The sequence below is a fragment of the Narcine bancroftii genome, chromosome 1 (assembly GCF_036971445.1).
Source record: "Narcine bancroftii isolate sNarBan1 chromosome 1, sNarBan1.hap1, whole genome shotgun sequence".
Lineage (NCBI taxonomy): Eukaryota > Metazoa > Chordata > Chondrichthyes > Torpediniformes > Narcinidae > Narcine > Narcine bancroftii.
In genome coordinates, this window is record NC_091469.1 from 70,547,834 (window position 1) to 70,572,295 (window position 24,462).

Below are 24,462 nucleotides of genomic sequence, written 5' to 3' on the forward strand. Positions count from 1 at the left end.
CGGCGACCGGGCGCCCCACCCCTTGGTTAAGGGTAGCAGCGAGGGCTACATCAGAGGTATCGCTCTCCACCTGGAAAAGGGAGTCCACGTCTGCGGCATGCATTGTGGTATCTGCAACGAGCTGCCTGATGCGCATGAATGCCACCTACGCCTTGGGTGGGAGCAGGAAAGTGGTGCTGAACACGCACTTCTCTTTGTTGTCAGTGAGGTTTAACTCCTCGGTCGTCCGGAGAAATTTCTCCAGGTTTACATTGTGGCCCTGCTGGTCGTGGCCGCAGATGGTGACATTATCCAGATACGGGAAAGTCCCCTTTAGCTTGTGCCGCCAGTCTACCATCTGATCCATCCCCTGCTGGAAGACAGAGACCCCATTCATGACCCCAAACGGAACTCGGTGGAACTGGTACAGATGCCCTTCCTCCTCTAAGGGCTTGTCCAACGGGTGGATGGGGATAGGCTGACTTCAGGTCAATTGTGGAGAAGACCCAGTAGCGGGCTATCTCGTTGACCATGTTGGCTATCCTCGGTAAGGGGTGTACCAGTTGATGGTCTGGCTGTAATCCATGACAATCCTCGGCTTGCTTCTCCCTTTGACCACTAGGACTTGGGCTCTCCAAAGGCTGTTGCTGGGCTCTATGACACCTTTCGCCAGAAGCTGCCGCACCTCTGCCCTGATGAAGTCTCTGTCCATGGCGCAATAGTGCCTACTTCTGGCGGCTATCTGCTTGCAGTCTGGCGTGAGGTGTGAGAAGAGTGCGAGAGGAGTGATGCGCAGCATGGAGAGGCTGCAGGTTGGCAGGGGCTGGTTGGACGGCATGCTGTGGAGGATAAGAGGATAGGGCCACAGCAGCTGAATGTGCTGACCACGCAGAGGCCTGAGGAAGCCTGTAGTCGAAGACTTCAGTGTGCAGGGCTGCTGCCTCCAGGGTTCAGACTGCCTCCACTGTTTTGGGCAGGGAGTAGGTATTGTCCTCCAGCAGCTTCTGCCTGATGGCCCTCGTGCGTAGCCCTCTCTGATCGGCCTCTTGAATTCTCTTTCATTTATCCCAGTTTCAGCCAGACAAGGTTGGACCAACTCACGCAGGGCCCCCAGGTAGGACTCTGCTGTCTCCCTGGGTAGTTGGGCGTGGATACTCAGGAGGTACCTTACACAGACTACATTTGTGGAAGGTTTATATATGGTCTTGAGGGTGTTCATCGCTTCCGAGTACCCGGTGAAGTCTTTGAGTGCCTGGAAGGCTCGGGGACCCAGCTTGGATCAGAGTTAGATGAGCCTCTTTTGATCGGAGTCCAGGATGTCGTCGGCGTGAGCCTCGATGATCGCTTTGACTCTGTGCTTCCAGATCTCGAAGTGTGTTTGTGCTTCTGGGTGGCATGGGTTGATTTCGAGGCTCCTGGCGCTCAGGAGCTTTTCCATAGCAGCTTTAAGAATTTGCGTTGAATAAATTGTGGTGCGCTGTCGGTTTAGAAGCAAACATACAAAACCTAAAGACTGTACAACAGGGTTTATTCGACATAAACTTCCACAGAGCCAGCTGTGAGGAGAGCTGCTATAAACTCTGAGAGTATCTTCAAAGGGCTGGCTCAGGCTTGTATCCCGCAGGGTGTTTGACACCCGACTGGGTGGGGGTTGGTCTATTCAGGTCGGCTGATTGACAGCCGGCCAGGTGTTGTCTTTTCCCCATGCTCTTCTGTAGGTTCAGAGATTTCCCCCTGCAGTAGGCTAGTGGTGTTACACCACAGTCAGGCAGAATCTTTATGGGGTGGAAGAGTGGGAGCGAAAACTACAGTTTCAGTGAATTACCTTGATTACCATGATTAGCAAGTTTGTGGATGATGTGAAAGTTCCTGGTATTGTAGATGGTGAAGATGTTTGCCAAAGTTGCAGCAAGATTTTGATCAGGTGGGCAAAGTTTGATAGAATTTAATACAGAGGTGTTGGTGAGGTGTTGCATTTTGGGAGATCTAACATGGGTAGGAGCTACACAGTAAATGATTGGGATCTGGGGCCGTTGTAGAGTTGTGAGACCTAGGATTATTATAGGTGTTGAGTACCTTGAAAATGGCATCACAGGTGGATAGGGTGCGCAAAAAGGCTTTCAGCATGTTGGATTTCATCAGTCAGGGTACCAAGTACTGGAGTTATGAGATCATGTTGGAGTCGTAGAAGATGTTGGTGAGGCCCCATTTGAAGCATTGTGTTCAGTTTTGGTAGGAAAGATGTTGTCAAGTTGGAGAGGGCACAGAGAAGAATTATGAGTGTGGTGCCAAGACTTGGGGACCTGAGCTTTAGGGAGAGGTTGAGCAGGTTGGGTTTTATTCCTTGGAGGATGGTGAATGATCTAATGGAAGGATACAAAAGTATGAATAAAATAGATTGGGTGAACACAGAGTCTTTTGCTCAGAGTCGGGGGATCTGTTACCAGAGGATGTAGGTTTAATGTGTAGAGGCTGGGGGGTGGGGGGGGGGGGGTGGGGGGTGGTGGGTGTGGGGTGTGGTGGGAGAGATTTAATAGGAACATGAGGGGTATTTTTTTTTTACACACAAGGTGCTGAGTGTATGGAACAGGCTGCCCAAGGAGCTAGATGGAGGCAGGTACTACTGCAATGTTTAAGAAAAAGTTGAATAGGTACAGGGATTAGATGCCTTTTGAGGATTATGGGCTAAACACAGGCAGGTGGGACTAGTGTGGGTCGTGGAGGACAAGTTAGGCTGAAGCGATCTTCATTTATAACTAAGTTGCACAGCAAGGAAAGTGGTGTGGTGTAAGAGTACAGAAGGGGGAACAAAAGCATGGCCCGTTATAGGTAGAGATCAGGAAAGAATAATTCATGCAATTGCTGGTGGAGCTGACTGAAATAGGGTATTAAAATTGCATCTCTTTGGATGAGATGAATGAAATCAGAAATACCAGAAGAAAAGAGAAAAAATGCTGCTGGAAATGTAGCATTCAAATGTGAACAAAATGAAAGGTCAATTTCTATTCCTATCATCTTAAAGGTGGCATTCAAAAAAAAGTAATAGGAGAATCCTGGGAATCATAGACCAATGATACTTGCATCAGTGGTGGGCAAACTTGGAGAGGATTCATAAGGACAGGATTTAATGAACATTTAGAGAATTATAGTCATCTCAGTGAATAGTCAGCATGGTTTTGTGAGGGTCAGGTCATCCATCAAGAGCTGAATCAAGTTTTCTGAGGAAGTAACAAAATAAATTTATGAAGATTAGGGAGGAAGTATAGGTGTACTTAGATTTTGGTAAGGCATTTGACAAGATCCCCCATAGAAAACACTTTCACAAAGTCATTAGGCATGGAACCTTGGCTGTGTGGATTTGGAATTGGCTTGCCTGTAGAAAGCAGAGGATAGTAGTAGATGGAACATATTCTGCCTGGAGGTCAGTGACTAGTGGAATTCTGCAGTGATCTGGTACCCCTGCTCTTCGTCATTTTTATAAATAACCTGGACGAAGAAGTAGAATGATGGATCAGTAAATTTTTTTTTTAATTAATTTTTTTATTTTTCACACCATAAATCACAATAGCCATGATATACACTTTTTCTTTTCCACACATTTACAGTGAATTTTTCTCCCCCCCCCTCCCTCCTCCCAAGCCACCCCCCCACCCCCCCTCTCATCCATTTTAGGTATACAATCTAGGTTGCATTAATTCAGTCAGACAATGTTGTCATTCAACAAAAATACACCAGAAATTCTACTGAGTCCATTCTTTTCTTTTCTTCTCCTTCCATCAACTTAGGTAATGTTTGTTCCCGGTAGGTTTTCGCTATTGTATTTAATGTAAGGCTCCCATACTTGTTCGAATGTTTCAATATTATTTCTTAAACTATATGTTATTTTTTCTAATGGAATACATTTATTCATTTCTATATACCATTGTTGTATTTTCAAATTATCTTCCAATTTCCAGGTTGACATAATACATTTTTTTGCTACGGCTAGGGCTATCTTAACAAATCTTTTTTGTGCATCCTCCAAGTCAATTCCAAATTCTTTATTTTTTATGTTACTTAGGAGAAAGATCTCTGGATTCTTTGGTATATTGTTTTCTGTTATTTTATTTAATATCTGATTGAGATCATCCCAAAATTTCTCTACTCTCTCACATGTCCAGATTGCATGAATTGTCGTTCCCCTTTCTTTTTTACATCGAAAACATCTATCAGATACTGTTGGGTCCCATTTATTTAACTTTTGCGGTGTAATGTATAGTCTGTGTAACCAATTATATTGTATCATACGCAGCCTCGTATTTATTGTATTTCTCATCGTTCCAGTACATAATTTCTCCCATGTTTCCTTTTTTATCTTTATATTTAAATCTTGTTCCCATTTTTGTTTAGTTTTACCATTTGTTTCCTCATTCTCCTTTTCTTGCAGTTTGATATACATATTTGTTATAAATCTTTTGATTAACATTGTATCTGTAATCACATATTCAAGGTTACTTCCCTCTGGTAAACTCAAATTGCTTCCTAATTTATCTTTCAAGTAGGATCTCAGTTGGTAATATGCCAGTGCTGTATCTCCAGTTATATTGTACTTATCTCTCATTTGTTCAAAGGATAAGAATCTACTTCCTGAAAAACAATTTTCTATTCTTTTAATCCCTTTTTTTCCCCATTTTCTAAAGGAAAGGTTGTCTATTGTAAAAGGGAGTAGCTTATTTTGCGTCAATATTAGTTTTGGTATTTGATAATTTATTTTATTTCTTTCTACATGAATCTTCTTCCATATATTGAGGAGATGGTGTAATACTGGAGAAGTTCTATGTTGTACCAATTTTTCGTCCCATTTATATAATGTGTGTTCAGGTATCTTTTCCCCTATTTTATCTAATTCTAGTCTCGTCCAGTCTGGTTTTTCCCTTGTTTGATAAAAATCTGATAGGTACCTTAATTGTGCGGCTCTATAATAATTTTTGAAGTTTGGCAATTGTAAGCCTCCTTGTTTATACCATTCTGTTAATTTATCTAGTGCTATCCTCGGTTTCCCCCCTCTCCATAAAAATCTCCTTATTATTTTCTTTAACTCTTTGAAGAATTTTTCTGTCAGTTGTATTGGCAATGCCTGAAATAAGTATAGTATCCTTGGAAAAATGTTCATTTTAATACAGTTTATCCTTCCTATCAGTGTTAGTGGTAGCTCTTTCCAATGCTCTAAATCGTCCTGTAATTTTTTCATTAGTGGATTGTAATTGAGTTTATATAATTGGCCTAGATTTTTGTTTATTTGCACACCTAGGTATCTTATTGCCTGCGTTTGCCATCTGAATGGGGATTCCTCCTTAAATTTTGAGAAATCCGCGTTATTCATAGGCATTGCTTCACTTTTATTTACGTTTATCTTGTATCCCGACACTTCTCCATATTCCTTCAATTTCTTATATAGTTCTTTTATTGATAGTTCTGGTTCTGTTAAGTACACTATCACATCATCCGCAAATAGACTGATTTTATATTCCCTGTCTTTTATTTTTATTCCTTTTATATTATTATCTATTCTTATCGATTCTGCTAGTGGTTCTATAGCTAGCGCAAACAATAATGGTGATAGTGGGCATCCCTGCCGCGTTGACCGGCTTAAGTTAAATTGCTTTGATACATGTCCATTTACTGTCACTTTTGCTAACGGTCCCTCATATAATGCTTTAATCCAATTAATATACTTCTCCGGTAAACTGAATTTTTGCAATACTTTGAACAAGTAATTCCATTCTACTCTGTCGAAGGCCTTCTCTGCGTCTAAAGCAACTGCTACTGCCGGTGTTTTATTTCCTTCCACTGCATGAATTAAGTTAATAAATTTACAAATATTGTCTGTTGTGCGTCTTTTTTTGATAAATCCAGTTTGGTCTAAATTTACCATTTTTGGTACCTGTTCTGCTAATCTGTTTGCTAATAGTTTAGCTATTATCTTATAATCTGTGTTTAGCAGAGATATTGGTCTATATGACGCTGGTGAGAGTGGATCTTTCTCTTGTTTTAGTATCACTGTAATTATTGCTGTTTTACATGAATCTGGTAAGTTTTGTGTCTCATCGATCTGGTTGATTACATCCAGGAGGGGCGGTATTATTAGATCCTCTCCTGGTGTCTTATTATTTGGTAAATTTTTTATTATCTCTTGTATTTCTACTGTTCCAAATGGTTCTGTTAATTTATTTTGTTCCTCTATTTGTAGTTTTGGTAGTTCAATTTTAGTCAAAAATTCATCTATTTTCCCTTCTTTCCCTTCGTTTTCAGTTCGGTATAATTGTTCATAGAATTCTCTGAAGTTTTCCTTAATTTCTTTTGGATTATATGTAATTTGTTTGTCTTTTTTCCTTGTTGCCAATACTATTTTCTTAGTTTGCTCTGTCTTAAGCTGCCATGCTAAGATTTTGTGTGTTTTTTCACCTAGTTCATAATATTTCTGTTTTGTCTTCATTATATTCTTCTCCACCTTATATGTTTGTAATGTTTCATATTTTATTTTTTTATCCGCCAATTCTCTTCTTTTCGTTGTATCTTCCTTTTTTGCTAATTTTTTTTCTATGTTTATTATTTCCCTTTCCAACTGCTCTGTTTCCTGATTATAGTCCTTCTTCATCTTGGTTGCATAACTTATTATTTGTCCTCTAATGAATGCTTTCATTGCGTCCCATAGTATAAACTTATCTTCCACTGATTCCGTATTTACTTCAAAGTACATTTTTAATTGTTTTTCAATAAATTCTCTAAAATCTTGTCTTTTAAGTAGCATGGGGTTTAATCTCCATCTATACATTCTTGGAGGGATGTCCTCTAGCTCTATTGCCAATAACAGGGGTGAGTGGTCCGATAATAGTCTAGCTTTATATTCCGTTTTCCTAACTCTCCCTTGAATGTGGGCTGATAACAGGAATAGGTCTATCCTTGAGTATGTTTTATGTCTAGTCGAGTAGTATGAGTATTCCTTTTCTTTTGGGTTTTGTTTCCTCCATATGTCCACAAGTTTCATTTCTTGCATTGATTTAATTATAAATTTGGTTACTTTGTTCTTGCTGTTAATTTTTTTCCCCGTTTTATCCATATTTGGATCCAAATTCAGATTGAAATCCCCTCCTATTAGTATGTTCCCTTGTGTATTAGCTACCTTCAAAAAGATATCTTGCATAAACTTTTGATCTTCTTCGTTAGGTGAATATATATTAAGTAGATTCCAAAGCTCCGAATATATCTGACATTTTATCATAACATATCTCCCTGCTGGATCTATTATTTCCTCTTCTATTTTAAATGGCACATTTTTGCTAATTAATATAGCCACTCCTCTTGCTTTTGAATTATACGATGCTGCTGTTACATGTCCTACCCAATCTCTCTTTAATTTCTTGTGCTCCAATTCAGTTAAGTGTGTTTCTTGGACAAATGCTATATCTATTTTTTCCTTTTTCAGTAAATTTAGTAGTTTCTTCCTTTTAATTTGGTTATGTATTCCATTAATATTTAGAGTCATATACTTCAGCGTAGCCATTTTATATTTTGTTTATCTTCTCTTTCCGTTTTTCCATCATTACCTTTCCTCCTTTTCCATTTCTGTTTTCTTATTTTCAACTCTTTACCAGACAACATTCCTACAACATCCAACATTTTCCTTATTCTCCTATTTCTATCTTCTTTATCCCCAATCTCCCCTTCCCCTCCTGAGTTGTCCTTTATCCCTTGTCGGACAACCACATCTCCCTTCTCCATTTGGATTTGCGAATCCACTCGCAAGCGTCAACTGATTTTGCAGTGACCGCTCTTTTCCCCCACCCAGCCCCCCCCAGAAAAGATTTCACTTTTTATATGTCACAAAGGTCACTCTTTTAATTCCCTCCTTATTCTCTCTATTCCCTTACCTTCCCTTATTAATTCTTATCTATACTATCTATGTTTTCCTCTAATTACAGATACTTTCACGTATGCCCATTGTCTCTATTCACTCTTATACCTCTTTACCCGCATACATATCAATCGTGGTCATTTTTACCCTCATTACCCGTCTTCATCCCTCAGTCTATTTTTGTTTTTACCCACATACATATCAATCGTGATCATTTTTGCTCTCATTACCCGTTTTCATCCCTCAGTCTATTTTTGTAATTGTTCTGCAAATTTTCGTGCTTCTTCTGGATCCGAGAACAGTCTGTTTTGTTGTCCTGGAATAAATATTTTCAATACCGCAAGATGCTTCAGTGTAAATTTATATCCTTTCTTCCATAAAATCGCTTTTGCTGTATTGAACTCTTTTCTCTTCTTTAGGAGTTCAAAGCTTATATCTGGATAAATGAAGATTTTTTGCCCTTTATACTCCAGTGGTTTGTTGCCCTCTCTTACTTTTTCCATTGTCTTCTCCAGTACCTTTTCTCTTGTAGTATATCTTAGGAATTTTACTACAATAGATCTTGGTTTTTGTTGTGGTTGTGGTTTAGGGGCCAATGCTCTATGTGCCCTTTCTATTTCCATTTCTTGCTGTAGTTCTGGACATCCTAGGGCCTTAGGGATCCATTCTTTTATAAACTGGATCAGTAAATTTGAAGATGACACAAAGGTTGGAGGTGTTGTGGATATTGTAGAAGGTTGTCAGGTTACATCTGGGTACAGATAGAATGCAGAGTTGGGAGGAAATGTGGCAGATGGAGTTCATACTGGATATGCAACAAGTGAAGCATTTTGAACATTCAGTGGCAGAATCTTAACAGAACCTTCAGGGGCCTTGGGGTCTAAATCCATTGATCTCTCAAGATTGCCATGCAGGTTGATATGGTAGTTAAGAAGGCTTATGGTATGCTGGCCTTCATTAGGCAGGGGATTGAATTCAGGAGTTGTGAGGTAATGTTGCAGCTCTATAAAACTCTCTGGTTAGACCACACTTCAAATATTGTGTTCAGTTCTGGTTGTCTCATTGCAGGAAGAACGTGGAAGCTTTGGAGAAGGTGCAGAGGAGATTTACTGGGATGTTGCCTGGATTGGAGAATATGTCTTAAGAGGCAAGATTTACATATCTTGGGCTTTTCTCTTTGGAATGAAGGATGATGAGAGGTGACTTAATAGAGGTCAATAAGATTATCAAAAGCATACATAGGATGGTCAGCGAACACTTTTTTCCAGGGCAACTGTAGCAAATAACAGAGGACATCTTTATAAGGTGAGTGGTAGAAAGTTTAGGGGAGTCATCAGGGGCAATTTTTTTACACCATGAGTAGTGGGTTCCTGCAGTGCATTGCCAGGATTGGTGGTGGAGGCTGTACAATAGAGACATTTAAAGACTCTTAGACACACAAATGGCTGCAAGAAAAGTAGTGGGTTATGGGTGTGAGGTATGAAAGGTTAAATTTGATCACCAGAACATCATGGGCCGAAGAGCCTTGTTCTGTGTTCCATGAGGGGAAAGATACAGAACAAGTCAGATACTTTCTCTGAGGGAAGTGAAGAAAATTGGTAGCCTCGTAACTAATCTCATACTAGTGAAAGAAAGAAGCATAAACTCAGATGTCATCCTTGTACCTTCTAAGATGGTACTGTTAAAGAGAAGAATTAACTTTGGGGGGGGGGGGGATTGCAGTGTTACACAGTTGGAATAAGTTATTAACAATTGTGTTTGACAGTATAAAGTGTTGGAAAATTGCATGAAAGAGACAACTTCATGTTGCTTTTCATGTTTTGCTATGTGAATTTCCATGTTTTGAAAATGTGCCCTTTCTTTCTCCTTTTAATGTTTATTATTTCAAAAAATGATGCTAAAACAATCTCTGACAGACTTCATACACCTTTAAGCAAAATAATCAGAAATGCTCATTCAAATCATTTTAGAAACTTGTGTTTCCGCTTTATAATCAGTGAAGTTTTGGCTTTATTACATTTGTGAAATATGATTTTGTATGTAAGAACATTTAAAAAAAACAAAAGCAGAGGTCTGCAATTTGGCTCTCCTATCTCCCTACTCTACCATTCAGTAAAATCATGAGCTGATCTTGTACCTCAGCATCATACTTCTTGTTTTCTTTCTTTTTCTTTCTTTGACGGCTTCGCGGATGAAGATTTAAGGAGGGGGTAAAAGTCCACGTCAGCTGCAGGCTCGTTTGTGGCTGACAAGTCCGATGCAGGAATGGCAGACACGGTTGCAGAGGTTGCAAGGGAAAATTGGTTGGTTGGGTGTTGGGTTTTTCCTCCTTTGTCTTTTGTCAGTGAGGTGGGCTCTGCGGTCTTCTTCAAAGGAGGTTGCTGCCCACTGAACTATGAGGCGCCAAGATGCACGGTTTGAGGTGATATCAGCCCACTGGCGGTGGTCAATGTGGCAGGCACCAAGAGATTTCTTTAGGCAGTCCTTGTACCTCTTCTTTGGTGCACCTCTGTCATGGTGGCCAGTGGAGAGCTTGCCATATAACACGATCTTGGGAAGGCGATGGTCCTCCATTCTGGAGATGTGACCTACCCAGCGCAGTTTGATCTTCAGCAGCATGGATTCGATGCTGTCGGCCTCTGCCATCTTGAGTACTTCGATGTTTACCACAGTATTAAAATACTGAACATTTTTATTTCAATCCTGAATGCTAAACTCCTTTAGTCTGTGACCCTTTGTTCTAAACAACCTAGCAAAGACTAAATATTATCTCTATATTTACCCTATTAGCCTTTAAAAAAAATTGTTGCAATCAGCTCTCAATATTTTTCAACTCTAGCATTGAATTTGCTTAATTTTACTTCATAAAACAAGCCCATCATCCCAGGAATCTGGTGAATCTTTACTGCACTTTCACATTGGATGAATGTGTACACAGTATTCCAGATGTGGCTTCACCAGAAACGATATACTGTAATTAGAATAGGATATTTCTGTTCTTGCGCTCAAATCTTTGAATAATTGCCAACGTCACGTTTGTTTTCCCAGTCGCTTGGTTTTCCTGCACTTCAACTTTTCATGAGTTCATGTACAAGGACATGCAGCTCCCTCTGAATATTCATTTTAATCTACTATTTGCATTATAAATGCCAAACTTTCATTTATTGAACATCAGTTCAATGCTGGTGCATTTCTAGACAAAATCCCCTTCTTTGTCCCATCTAATTTCATTATTCCCCATTTAGGCCAAGACCAATTAATCTTTTCTGACCTCTTCTATAGCCTATGTTTCACACTAGAAATTGTCAAATATGTCAAACCTGCATGACAAGCAAATTATAACAACATTTTTTTTAAAGAAAGCAAAATAATGTGAACTCTGGAAGTCAGAAATAAAAGCACAAAATATTAGTGATATCCACAGAACAAGTAGTATTCTTGGAAAAATAAATAAAATTGTCATTCAGATCATTAATCTTCAGTTCTGGCAAAAAGCTGATGAGTTTTAATTTACAAGGACACGTACACAGGAAAGAGTAGAAGGTGATTGGGTGAAGGATACAAATGTTTGGTTTATCAAATGTTGATTAAAATTCATAGTTGCTTACAGAATAAAAATAATTTGTCTAATTGTACAGTGCTGTCTTTGGGTCTACCATATTTGGTAATCCAGGTAGAGGTGAACAGCATTCTTCATTTATGACTGACAAGTTAAGATTAATTTCTCATTTACTGAAGTGTTTGTCATCCAACTGCATACTTTAGTTTGATGTACTCATGTGTTAGAATACAACTCAGTTCTCCATTATAAAAGTTCATGACTTCTACTGTGCATTCCTGTGGATACACACGTTTATGAATGAAATTTGCATCTCGCAAACCTCCTTACTACTTTATACTCTCAACTGTCCAGCATCCATGGGGAATGAGAATGCCAGTTGTGTGAACATACATGTGAATTGCCTTAAAAAATCTACTTGAGTATTCTATCAGAAACTCACTGGCGTCACTAGGGGGGGAGTGTGGACCACACTGGGTGACACCATTGGAGGGGGTGACCTCAAAATGACTAAATTTTTGTGCATTTTTTCAGCAGAAATCTTTTATATTTAAAAAAAAATCCCTGTAGTTAGTTATAAGGATAAAAACATTTTTTTGTAAGCCCAGCCATGGCCGATGCTAGGAATTGCGGGGCCCAATTAGAAAATTGATAGCGGGGCCTCTACTCTACAAAAGTCGAAAATGATGTTTTATATTTCATGTAGTGTGCCAGTCTTAGCCAAAAAGCATTAAATGCTTGATATACTAAATATTGAAAGACAATATGAAAGTTTTCATTTTTTAATACAAGTTAAGACAATTACAGACATACTGTTTATGCAGGTCTTTTAGAAACAGACTTTTCTGGCTTTTTTATTTGCAAAATCTTTCAAAATAATTTCAAAGTCAATGGTTTTAGTAATGTCATTTTCTATAGATAGCATCGCCAAATTGTTTAGACTCTCTTGTGAAATTGTTGACCGTAAGTATGTTTTAATCAGTTTTAGTTCTGAAAAACTTCTTTCGCCCGATGCGACTGTTACGGGCATTGTTAAGTAAATCCTCAAAGCAATAAAAACTTTAGGAAATGCTGTGAATCGATTGTTTACTACCAGGTATTCAAACAGAGCTCGAGGCTTAACGACACTGAAGGGAAGAAAAGTTTTCAGAACTTCAAGTTCTTCGGCTAACCGATAACCATCCACATCTTTAGTTGTTCCAGTAACTACCCCTCCATCAGTTCTCTGTTTTAGTATGGTGTCAGTTAAAGCTGCTTCAAGGTCTGCTGTGTGTTTCCTTATTTCCGCCTTTTGTAAGCTCTGAAGGTTATTTAAAAATCCAAATAATTTTACATGGCTTTTAAGCTGCTTAAATCTAGCCTCTAAATATTGAATAGCTTTGTCTAGCACTAAGCTGAAGCACTGAACTCTGTAGGCTTCTTTTGGATCATCTAAAGCTTGATCTTTTGTCTCATATGAAAACATTCTCTTCCTTCTATATAGTTTTTTTTCTTGAAATTGTCTAAACTCCAATGGTAATTCAACAGCTTCAGCCAATTCATTTGTGCCTATTAGGACATCATTAAAACTGCCCTCTCTATAAATTCTTAGCCATGATTCAAATTCAATTCAAATTCAGCTTTATTGTCATTGTACAAGTTATACAACGAGATTAAAAAGACAGCCTTTGTTCCTTGCTTACATAGTTAACTTTAAAAAGTACTTCATGCCAAAATATCAAAGAAACTAAAAATTTGTAGTCTTTTAGCTGGTTTGCTAAAGATTCAGCTTTTGCTTTTACCTTGGGCTCATCTGTTATCTCTGATATTTTCACAAGTGCATCATATACTTCTCCAACCTGATAACGAATAGCTTTAACACTATCAATCTGACACTCCCACCTTGTGTTGGTCAAGGATTTCACTGATAACCCAGGTACATGTTTGTTAAAAACTGCCCACCTCTTAATTGATGCTGAGAACAATATGTAGATCCTTTGCAAGATCCCGAGTCAAAGGTTATAATTGTGACATGTACAGGGTACAAAGAAAGTTCGAGATTGAATTATCCTTCAACAGTCATGCTTGTACTCCAGATGTGTGACCTTTCATGTTGCTACCGTTGTCATAACCTTGGCCTTGAATGTCTTTCACCTCTAAATTTAATTCCTTCAGTGTGTTTAATAATGTTTTCTATAAATCTTCTCCTGTGCTACTTTCAACCTGCATAAACTTTATGAAATGTTCATGAACACCTGAAGGATCCAAGTTACCATCAGACACATACCTGATCATTAGAAACATTTGACTCATATCAGATGTACAGTCTAAAATTATGACGTAGTACTTAGTTGCTTTTACACGTTTCAGTATCTCATTCAAAACCGCTGTAGCCATAAAGTCTAGTAGTTAATTCTGAGTATCTTTTCCTAAACAGTGATTATGAATTTTGTGGGTTTTGACTTTTCACAAATGTTCTTCAAGAACAGGGTCAAACTTATCAAACAGCTCAACAAGACATAAAAAGTTTCCATTATGTACACTCTCATTACCAACTTTTTCCTCTGTTCCTCTAAATGCTAGATTTCTCTTAGCAAGAAACTACGCTATTGCTACTAGCCTTTTGAATACTTGCTGCCAGTGCTTTGCATGTTCATTGATGATTATTTCAAGTTCTTTGTCAATTGTCTGTCCACTACAAAGTCTTTGGTGTAACTCCCAGAAACTCCATGTGGCTTCCAAATGGTTTTTAGAATTTTCATGCTCACACAACCTTGTCTGAAGATTAGACCAGATGTTGAATCCACTTGTTGATAAAGCACTGGTTGTGTTCTTACTACAAAGTTTACAATAAAAGCAATAAATTCTATCAGCAGACAGAGTATATAATCCAAAGTCTTTCAACACACTCCCCATTTGAAAGTTTCCTCTTAAAGTGAAACTTTGAAAAACACAATCCCTTTTCATTTTGTGGAAAGTTGTTCACTGGAATAGGAGGACCTTTCATTGTTAAATGATCTCTTACATTTTGATGTATATATGCTGGCCAGTTGGCTGGGTAATCATAAATGTTAATTACAACTGTACTCATGGATGATCTATCATTGCGTGACGTTTGGGCTTGGTCTTTTTTGGCTATAAATGGACTTTCAGCTTTGGCACTGTCTTCTGGTGTATTGAGATCGTCTTCAATTTGATTCACAGCTGCGTCATCCTTTTCTAACTTGTTATCAATTTCATCATTGTATTCATCAACTCTAATTGGACTCAAGGCTGTATTGTCATTTTCTGAAATGTTTTTGTTTTCTTCATCCTCAATACATGGGCGCTTCAAAGATGGAGTGACAAGGAATTTTCATTTTCACCTACCTTAGCCTTGGCCAGTGCTCGTTTCTGGTTGCCGCTTAAATACTTATGCCCTTTGTCTCTATCTCTGCTTGTGCTTGCCATGTAAAATGACATATAAATTTTAAGCTGCAAATTCTCTGGGCTATATTTTTAAGGTAAAAAAGGTAAAAGAAGTATATTTTAAAATGTTTAGACTTAAAATTACACAAAAAACTTGACGTTATCAATTTGTTATAAAATTGGACTCGACATCCAACAGTGGAACAATGTTGTCATCGTCGTTGGTACAACGTAATAAACCAACGTCAATCCCACGTCATTTTGCTAGTTAGCTTTACATTGTTCCAACGTCAGCTGCTGACCTTGGAACAACGCACCCAACTCTCAACTTGTGAACGCCACAGAACAGCAAAACAAGCGACCGATTCTGGATTTGTTGAATGACGACAACTTCGAATAAGGTAAGAATTGCCTTTTTTTTAGTATCGTTAGGTTAGTATGGTCAGGTTAGTTAAGTTAGTTAGTTAAGGTTACATTCCAGAATGGGGGGGGGGGATGCACTTTAATTTTGCAGTTTTGTTGAGCTGATTTTCTAGTCAAATGTCTAATGCTAGTTTGTCGCTAGATATTTGGTTAGAAAATTGGTGGAAAATCTGATGCGTGTGATGGATGAAATTCGCCCCCGAAGAAAACAATTTCTGCATGGTCAAGCTAAACTGCACCTGTTCCAAATCACCAAAAATATGAAATAGGCTATATTAAGGCCTGGCAGTGAAATAGCATAGTTAGTAACAGTAGCCTAGTACTATTTTGATACTAAATCAAACCACTGCAAAATTATGAAACAATAACAGAGGCAGCCTTGCTAAGAATATCTGGATCTTGTAAAGATGAATAACCCCGAGATGTACAGTACATGCCCCTAGAGCTGAATAACCTTATAAACCAGCTCGTAAGTTATTCATCTTTACAAGACCCGAATATCCGAACCAATTCCATCTACAATTGCTAACATTGTCAGAAATTCTACCCTTAGGGCCTAGGCTATTTACATTTAGGCTAACTGCTTAAGCCCCTAGCCTACTATAGGCTAGGCCTTAGGCTAGCTTGACGCTATCTCAATCTCATATTAAAGTACAAGTTCTCTTATTGATTAGCCTATAGTCTGTTTTGATCTTGATAATAATAAGAGATGCTTCATCAGCTCCGGAATACATCTATCTTACTGGGTGAAATGAATACGAAACATGAAATTTTTGGCTAGGGAGACAAAGGAGGCCTATAGCCAGTAATTTAATCAAAGACATATTTCCTAAAAATATTTCACTGAGATAATACAATCAATTAGGGGCAATAACTTCACAAGTTCACTGACAAATCCCTCAGTTTATAAGGGCAAGAGTATTATTATTTTCTTACCAGTTTAAACGAAGTCCGTCACAGTGTTCTCTGCTCAAGGCCTGGGCTCAAACACGTGCACGGGTCCCCCTTGAGGTGTGGGGCCCAATTTGATCAAATTGGTCAAATAGGCTTAAAACTGGCCCTGAGCCCAGCTTGTATGTATCAATATGCCTACAAGGCTAAAACTATGCTAATTTACTTTTTGAACCTTCTAATGTGCTCTGGTCAGAGCTGTCATTATTACCCAATTACAATGACACTTCGAATCACGTGCTTTCGTCTGCTCGCGCTACAAGCACGCACCTTTGTTTTTGTTGTTGCTGGTCTTTTTAAAGTCGCTGCTTTTGTCAAATTTTCTGGTGTTTTAGCTATAATTTGGTAATTAGTATTTGTGAACCTTTGTTAATAACCTTTTTGAGAATGAAGTAGTAATTTAAGAAAAAGAAAGAGAAAAATCAAAAAAGGTTTCCGCTCAGTTAATAATATTGTAATTTAATGTAGAAAGATTTTACAAAACAATTTTGTTGTTAGTATTCATATAATTGAAGAAATATTACATTTAAGCAACATTAAAATCAACATAATTTTGATGTAGTTCTTAAATGCTTTTATTTTGAATTCTATAAACCTTACCACATTTTCACTTTAACCACATGAAACTATGTAAGTGTAAATACATTAAGGCTGTGCATATGATGTTGTAATTTTTAATTTTGCTAGTTGTTTATCTCACTACTATTGCCATTACATTCAATGATTTACAAGAATTGTGATTTACAAGTAACATTAGTACAAAAACATTACTAAGGATTCTGTATGGTCTGGTACTGGAGGGGTCACCATGAGTTACCACAATGGATGACACCAACCCTAGTGATGCCACTGCATAAGCTTCCAAATATATCACTGAACTATATGTCATCTTACCCTTTTTAAAATAATGTTTTAACAGTGCAATTCTAATATTTTAGGGCATAAGTGCTAATATATGATATAGCAAAAGTATGTCAAATGATTGCACTTGCTCGAAGTGCCAAATCTTTGAAGAAGATATTGCTGCTAATCAATCTACAACTGCACTGCCCTTGTGCATGCTTTCTTTTGACATGTGCTGTGTGTAATATTTGATGTTAACAGTTTGAGATTTTTTTTAAAGCAAAATAATCTCATCTAGGCTTTGCATAAACTTTTGCATGTAGGCTAGGCTACTATGTAAATCACAATTCTAAACTTTTGCATGTAGGCTAAACTACCATGTAAATCACAATTCTAAACTTTTGCATGTAGGCTAGGCTACCATGTAAATCACAATTCTAAACTTTTGCATGTAGGCTAGGCTACCATGTAAATCACAATTCTAAACTTTTGCATGTAGTCTAGGCTACCATGTAAATCACAATTCTAAACTTTTGCATGTAGGCTAGGCTACCATGTAAATCACAATTCTAAACTTTTGCATGTAGGCTAGGCTACCATGTAAATCACAATTCTAAACTTTTGCATGTAGGCTAGGCTACCATGTAAATCACAATTCTAAACTTTTGCATGTAGGCTAGGCTACCATGTAAATCACAATTCTAAACTTTTGCATGTAGGCTAGGCTACCATGTAAATCACAATTCTAAACTTTTGCATGTAGGCTAGGCTACTATGTAAATCACAATTCTAAGTGTCAAAATGGCATTGTGATTTACTGTATATACTCTTGAGTTTGAAGGAACCACACTGGCGATGTGCTGCTGGTGACTCAAGGCAATGAACCTATGGAGGCTGTGGGCTGCTGGAGACTGCAGTCAAGGGACTCGCACCAGGCTGTGGATTGTTGGAAACTGGCTCGAATCTGGTCGAAGGGGTACCAGTATCAGAACTGGGATGCGAGAAGGGTTCTTAATCGTATTGGAGGTTTGGATCTGGAGCCCACGTTGTTGATGGTTTGGACTGGACCCTGTGTGGCTGCGAAGGCTGTGGGAGCACTGAGGTGCATCCATTGACACTTGGTGACTGAAAGGAACTCTTCTTTTTTACTGACTGTCAGAGGCGCATCAGGCAATTTCTGTAGTTGGCAAATCTGTCTGCCTTAGATCAGACAAATGGAATTTAGTGTAATATAACACTTTTTATTACATGACAATAAATTGAATCTTGAAGTTTGTAATCGCCAAATTTTTTGCACCATTTCTTGGAGCCAAAATAAAGCGGGGGGGGGGGGGTTGACTTTTACATGGGCCAAACATGTAGCTGTGGCATTCTGGCCTTGGGAACTCTGATGGCTTGGACTTGTTGGCAAGTCTGCGGCCGGGGCATTGGGAGTTCGGATATGTGGGTGGATGGGGAATCAGGAGTTTGGACGTGTGATTGACTGGAGTGAGGATCCACAGTTGGGAGCTCGGATGGCAGCCAGGGTGTCGGGAATTCTGATGCGTGGGCTGCTGGGGTGTCAGGAGTTCATATGCGCAGGTGACCAGGATAGCTATCTGTGATCGAGAGCATGGATGGGCAGATGGCTGGGGTGAGAACCCACAGTCAGCAGTTTGGATGGGCGGGCAGCCGCGATGAGAATCTGTGGTCAGGAACTCTGGAGGGCAAGTAGCCAGGGCAAAAGTCCACTGACAGGACTTCTGGAGCTCCGATGGGTGGGCGGTCGTGGCCAAAAATGGGGGGGAGGTGGGTGGGTCGACTTGTACAAAATCACCTGAGTCAACTAATATCTGGTATCAATGATTACACAAATATGAACAGTATTTGCTGTGTTCAGGTTACTCTATTGGTATTTCATCAGTTTAAACAGTTTAACTTTTGTGCAATTTCAAATTTACATAAAATATTAATTGTTTAATATTCTTACAATTTTTTATTAGTTTCATGAGAATTCTGGATGCATGAATAACAGATAAACAAATTTACTGTATTTGGCTTTGAAGCAGCATTAACAGTATTCTCATTGACCCATGTTGTCTGAGTTCCTATTTGTGGGGAGAAGTCAAAATATTTTTAGTGGGGGGGAAAAGTATATCAACAAAATTTAACTAAGAATATGGGAACTGGTTTCCATAGAGTGTATAATAGACACGAGCACAAATGCCTTATCCTTGATACTACTGTCATAAAGTAGCTGAGTGATTGGTGTTTTTGGAATGGTGCCAGCAGTTGTTTGGAGTGGAGTTTATAATTTATAGAGCTTGATCATTTCGTGTTTTATTACAGCCATTTGCACCGATTGTGTGATCAAATTGAAGATATCTGTTCATTGAGTCCTGATGCCAGGTGATGGCATGGAAATGAATGCGTGATTGCAAATCTATTGTGATTTCAGGAGTAGTACTGGTTTGACCTGCACTAAATTTTATGAGACATGGCTGAAGCATAGGCTGGTACTGGTAAGAGGGTGGAATTTTAGTTTAATTACTTGAAATAAATCATCTGAATTTCAGGCCCAGATGCTTGAAGTAATCTAGTCTAATGGTGAACTGTGTAGATGACAATTGGAACTATACAAAGATCCTCAGTGGGGGAAACAGCCATTTTGTTTTTGAAGATACCCGTCCCTATTCTCAGCCCTGAGTTTTGCTGACGCATTGACCAAGGAAACAACATTTAAATTTAGAACCTTAGTGAGTTCATAAATATTATAGAAATATGGAACAAAGAATGCTAAAATCTGTGGATAATTAATGCATGTGACACGACTGTTCTTCCAATCTAAGTTTAGTTGGAGACTAATTTTGGTACTTAAGTTGATTGAATAAATACTTTCCCCACTTACATCAAAATAGAATGGAAATCTTTAGTGATATTTTCCCAAATTAGCAGCTATTTCCATAACCTTTAAAATGTTGGATCATTGAATACCTCGGTCTATGTTGGTATATAAACAAGATATTGAAAATACAGGTGCCTAACTTTTATCTTGGTTTCCAAACACCACCAACCTCCAAAAACTGGCACTTTTTTTCAGTAGATGACATTACACATAAGAACCTTTAAAATGTTGGATCATTGAATACCTCGGTCTATGTTGGTATATAAACAAGATATTGAAAATACAGGTGCCTAACTTTTATCTTGGTTTCCAAACACCACCAACCTCCAAAAACTGGCACTTTTTTTCAGTAGATGACATTACACATAAGTATCATTAATTTCCTGTAATAAATTTTCTGTTTTCAAAGGGAGACCCTCCCCAGTCCCTGTTATCCCCCTTCCACGCCCCTGTGAACGCCCTCTCTTACCTTCGGTGGAAAGGTGACCCTTGGCCCCCAGCACCCGGTGGAAAAGAAACAGGTGGCGACTGACTCAGTGCGGGAGCAATGGCTGTCTTCCTTACCCATAATCCTCCATGCAGCCAGAACCGCTCTGGCATTGGCTGAGCGGTTCCAGTTGTGTGGGAGATTATGGATAACGAAGACAACCATTTTACCCGCATTGAGCTGTTGCCACGATCTGGTGTGGCACTCCGTAAACTCTTGCAAAACTGCACCTCTATTGGGAGTTAGATTGGGGGTGGGTGGGCAATGGACAGTGATGCGCTGGGGTGTGCCTGAGGACTGCCCAGTCGAGCGGGTGGAGTGTCTGAAAGCCACCAGTGCTCAGCTCCCCTCAGCACTTGGCTCCACCGCCCCAAAGCCCTGCTCCTTCTGCAGTTCTGCACCTTGTGTCTTACCTTCTGCCCCACTTGGCCTCTGACTCTGAGCAGCTGACACTGGCTGACTTTTTGGTCAAGCTCCCTGGCCACCCCATCGCTTCCAATCACCACCTGATTCGTGCTGGTTGAAAGCCTCCTGTATGGTGCACAGTTAACCACCACTCAGTCTGGTCAGCAACCCCGTCCTCGCCTGTGCTCAGCCTGGCCTAGGGAACAAAATATTCTGGTACCAGCCCGGTGGGTGGGGGGGGGGGGCATAGTCATGGCGTCTAGGAGCAAGGCATTTGCTTAAAGGGTCCAAAATCAAAATGATTCCAAAATCCGCAAAATTCTGAACAACGGCAGGCGTGCAGTCCCAATGATCTTGGATTAAAGGTTAGGCACCTGTAGACATTAAATTTACAGCATTGCTTAGAAGTTCACCTTACACATTTTTAAATGTACAGCAGGGTAAACAGGACCTTTTGGTTTACAAACTGTTTTTCCTCATAATTAGGTCAAATACCTTATTCACACTCCAAGAAGCTTTCTGTGAAAGTATGAAACCAAGAATGATTAGTATGTATCACTTCAGGCGCACTTAGTCATTTAGATAGAACGTTTTCCAGTCCAGAAAAAATGAATATGTTGGTTTTAAAGTTGCTTCTCTATTCAAGCATTATTCAGCTGCAAGGTAGAATCAAATGGCTAAAATGTCCAGTAGTTGAGGAAACATTTGACAATCAGTAAAGATTATTCCCAAGTTTTCTTTTTCCAAGAAATAAGATCCACCATGTCATAGTTTTCAGATTACATTCCTTGTAAATCTTTTATACAAAATCATTACAATGTCTCTAACCATTGCGATATATCAAATGTGGTCAAACCAAAGTTTGATCTAAGTTTTTGATCTAAACTCTAGAGCTATTTTTTTTTTAAACTGTGCTGCTTGTAATGATTTGCACAGCTGTATCCCCAAATCATTTGGTTCATTGTTCCAAATTCTTGAAATCACCAAAATTTAGGTGATTTTATTTTTTTGCCAAAATATGTTTGATGCTGGACTCCTGCCCCTGAATATAGGCATTCTGTTCAGAATTCTACATAGGAGATTACGAGATAGATGAAAAATGAGGTCAAAGAATGTGCTTAAAGCTGCCTGGAAGTGTTGCCAGAGCTGCTGGAGTGTTCATGGACATATGCAATCTCTCACTGCAGCTGTCAGAGGTTCTCACCTGCTTCAAAAGGGCATCAATCATCCTGGTGGCCAAAAAGTGTTAAGTGAGCTACTTCAGCCCAGTAACACTCACATCTGCTGTGATGAATTGCTTTAAGAGGTTGGTCATGGGCAGAATTAACACATACCTAAGTAAAGATCTGGAATAGGAAGACCACAGTTAGTATGAATTGGAAACAACATCTCCTCCTCACTGACTATCAACACAGATGCACTCATGAATGTGTGCTTAGCCCACTGCTCTACTCACTATACACACACATGACTGGCCGGGTACAATTCCATTGCTGTCTACAAATTTGCTGATAACTTCTCGGTTGTTGACAGAATCGTAGACTGCAATGAGCGAGATAGATCAGCTACTTGAGCGGTGTTACAACAACCATCTTACACTCAATGTTAACAAACCCAACGTTTTGTGGAATTCAGGAGGAAATCAGGAGAGCACGAACCAGTCCTCATCAAGGGGTCAGCAGTGGAGAGTGTCAAGAACTTAAAATTCCTGGGTATCAACTTCTCAGAGGATCTGTCTTGCAGCATCCATATCAATGTAATCATGAAGAAGGCTTGCCAGTGGCTATCCTTTGTGAGGAATTTGTGGTGATTCGGTATGTCACCGAAGACTCTTGAAAACCTCTACAGGTGTACTGTGGAGAGCATTCTGGCTGGTTGCATCACTGTTTGTTGCGGAGGTGCCATGCTCAGGACAATAGAATACTTTCTAGAATTGTTAGTTTGGCCTGTGACATCACAGACATCAATCTTCACTCCATTGTGGACACCTACAAGAGACGGTGTCTTAAGAAAGCACCTTCTACCCTCATATATCCCCAACCACCCAGGCCATTACCTCTTCACTCTAACCATTGGGGGAAAAAAATTACAGGAGCCTGAAGACGAGGATTCAGCAGCTGAAGGACATCTTCTTCCCCTCTGCTGTCAGACTCCTGAATGAATAATGAATCACGGACACTGCCTTACTTTGACATTTTCTTTTTCTTTCACTATTTTTATTTATATTGCAGGGTGGTTTATATATGCACCGTGATGCTGCTATAAAACAAGAAATTTCATGATAATAAATTCTAATTCTGAAAAACATACCTTCTGACCATTCAAAGTGGTGAAGGAGTATTTGGGATGATATTAAGTACTTTGAAGCATGTGGAAGAAGAGAGGCACACTCTCTCATAAACTACCCACTCAGCTGCCCTGGCGACCATTCCTTGCCTTGCCTGAGAAAGAGTCTGCAGTTCCCAAAATGGCCAAGTTAACCATCTCTGAAACCAACAAAACTAGGTTGAAAGCAAATCCTTCTCATCCCCGAAGGAGTACCTCGAAAAGAAGATTAGACCAAATGCCCTCTAGAAATTTAGATATTTGGACAGTGCAATGCCCACGTCTGTTGAGGGTGAGGTGATACAAGTTTACAAAATTATGAGAGTTATTGATAGGGGATCTTTTTCCCCCAGAGTTAACATTTCTGATTCCAGAGGGCATGTGTTTAAGGTGGAGAGGGAATGCGCAGTGTAGGGAGATTAGAGGATGTGTGTGGCAAGTTTTTTTTTCCATCACCACACAGAGTGGGAAGTGTCTGGGATAGGCTGCTAAGAGTACTTATGGAATCAGATACATTGATAGCAGTTAAGAGGTTTCTCAATAGATGATGAATATTCAGGGAATACAGGAATATGCATCAGGTGCAAAAAATGAAGTTTTAGTTTAAATTGGGCATCAGGTTTGTGCAGATGTGGGCTGAAGGGTCTGTTCCTGTGCTACGATATAATGTTAGATCTATCTTCTTTTCAAATAGCTTTTCCTTTTGAAAGAAATGCTCGCTCTTCAATATTTTCTTTTAGTTTCTAATTTTTATTTTTTCGCCTTTTATGTTTGATTTTTGTTAACTTTCCTATCATCAAATCTAAGCTCTCTTGTTAAAAGTTCTCTAGATGTGTTCCATCTCCTTTAAAATCTTTAGCCAAATGTTGTATGCAAGTGTATGGAATGGAAGGACAAAAAAGGAATTGAGAAAATTCTCAAAATGTTGCACAAATTCAGATTAAAATAAGAGGATATAGTACTGCAGTAATTCTAATTGCTTTTGCTGTAATAAAATTGCAATGCATATTATATTGAAGGAAAAGATTTTATTATAGAGGATGAATAATTCATGAGATAGACTTTGATGAGATTGTTTTCTGCTTCAGTTACATGAGCATGTGAATGCTAAGCACTCCAGTTAATTATTCAAAGGGGAAAGCATCATGATCTCTTGAAGCAAATTATTTTAAATTGCCATCTTAATGGAATTAATTGGAAATACACACCTTTGTACTGTTCAGAACCAGGGGAGCATAGAGACATTTCAGATAATTCTTTTGACTGTTCTTTTGTATGTATTAATGGTTTATTGTCCAGTTTATTAGCTGCTTTAAGTATAGTTT

At 39.0% G+C, this 24,462-nt stretch overlaps 1 protein-coding gene across 16 annotated transcripts in view; it reads left to right on the forward strand.

The window, feature by feature from the left end:
• agtpbp1 (ATP/GTP binding carboxypeptidase 1) overlaps nucleotides 1–24,462 on the forward strand; it is a 336,033-nt gene that overhangs the window by 7,604 nt on the left and 303,967 nt on the right. For 2 of the 16 annotated variants that reach the window (XM_069929750.1, XM_069929736.1), the window contains exon 2: nucleotides 8,942–9,020. The exons of the other annotated variants lie outside the window; for them this stretch is intronic. The gene's annotated coding sequence lies outside the window, so the exon portion shown is untranslated. The remainder of the gene's footprint in view (nucleotides 1–8,941; nucleotides 9,021–24,462) is intronic. 16 annotated transcript variants of the gene reach the window in all.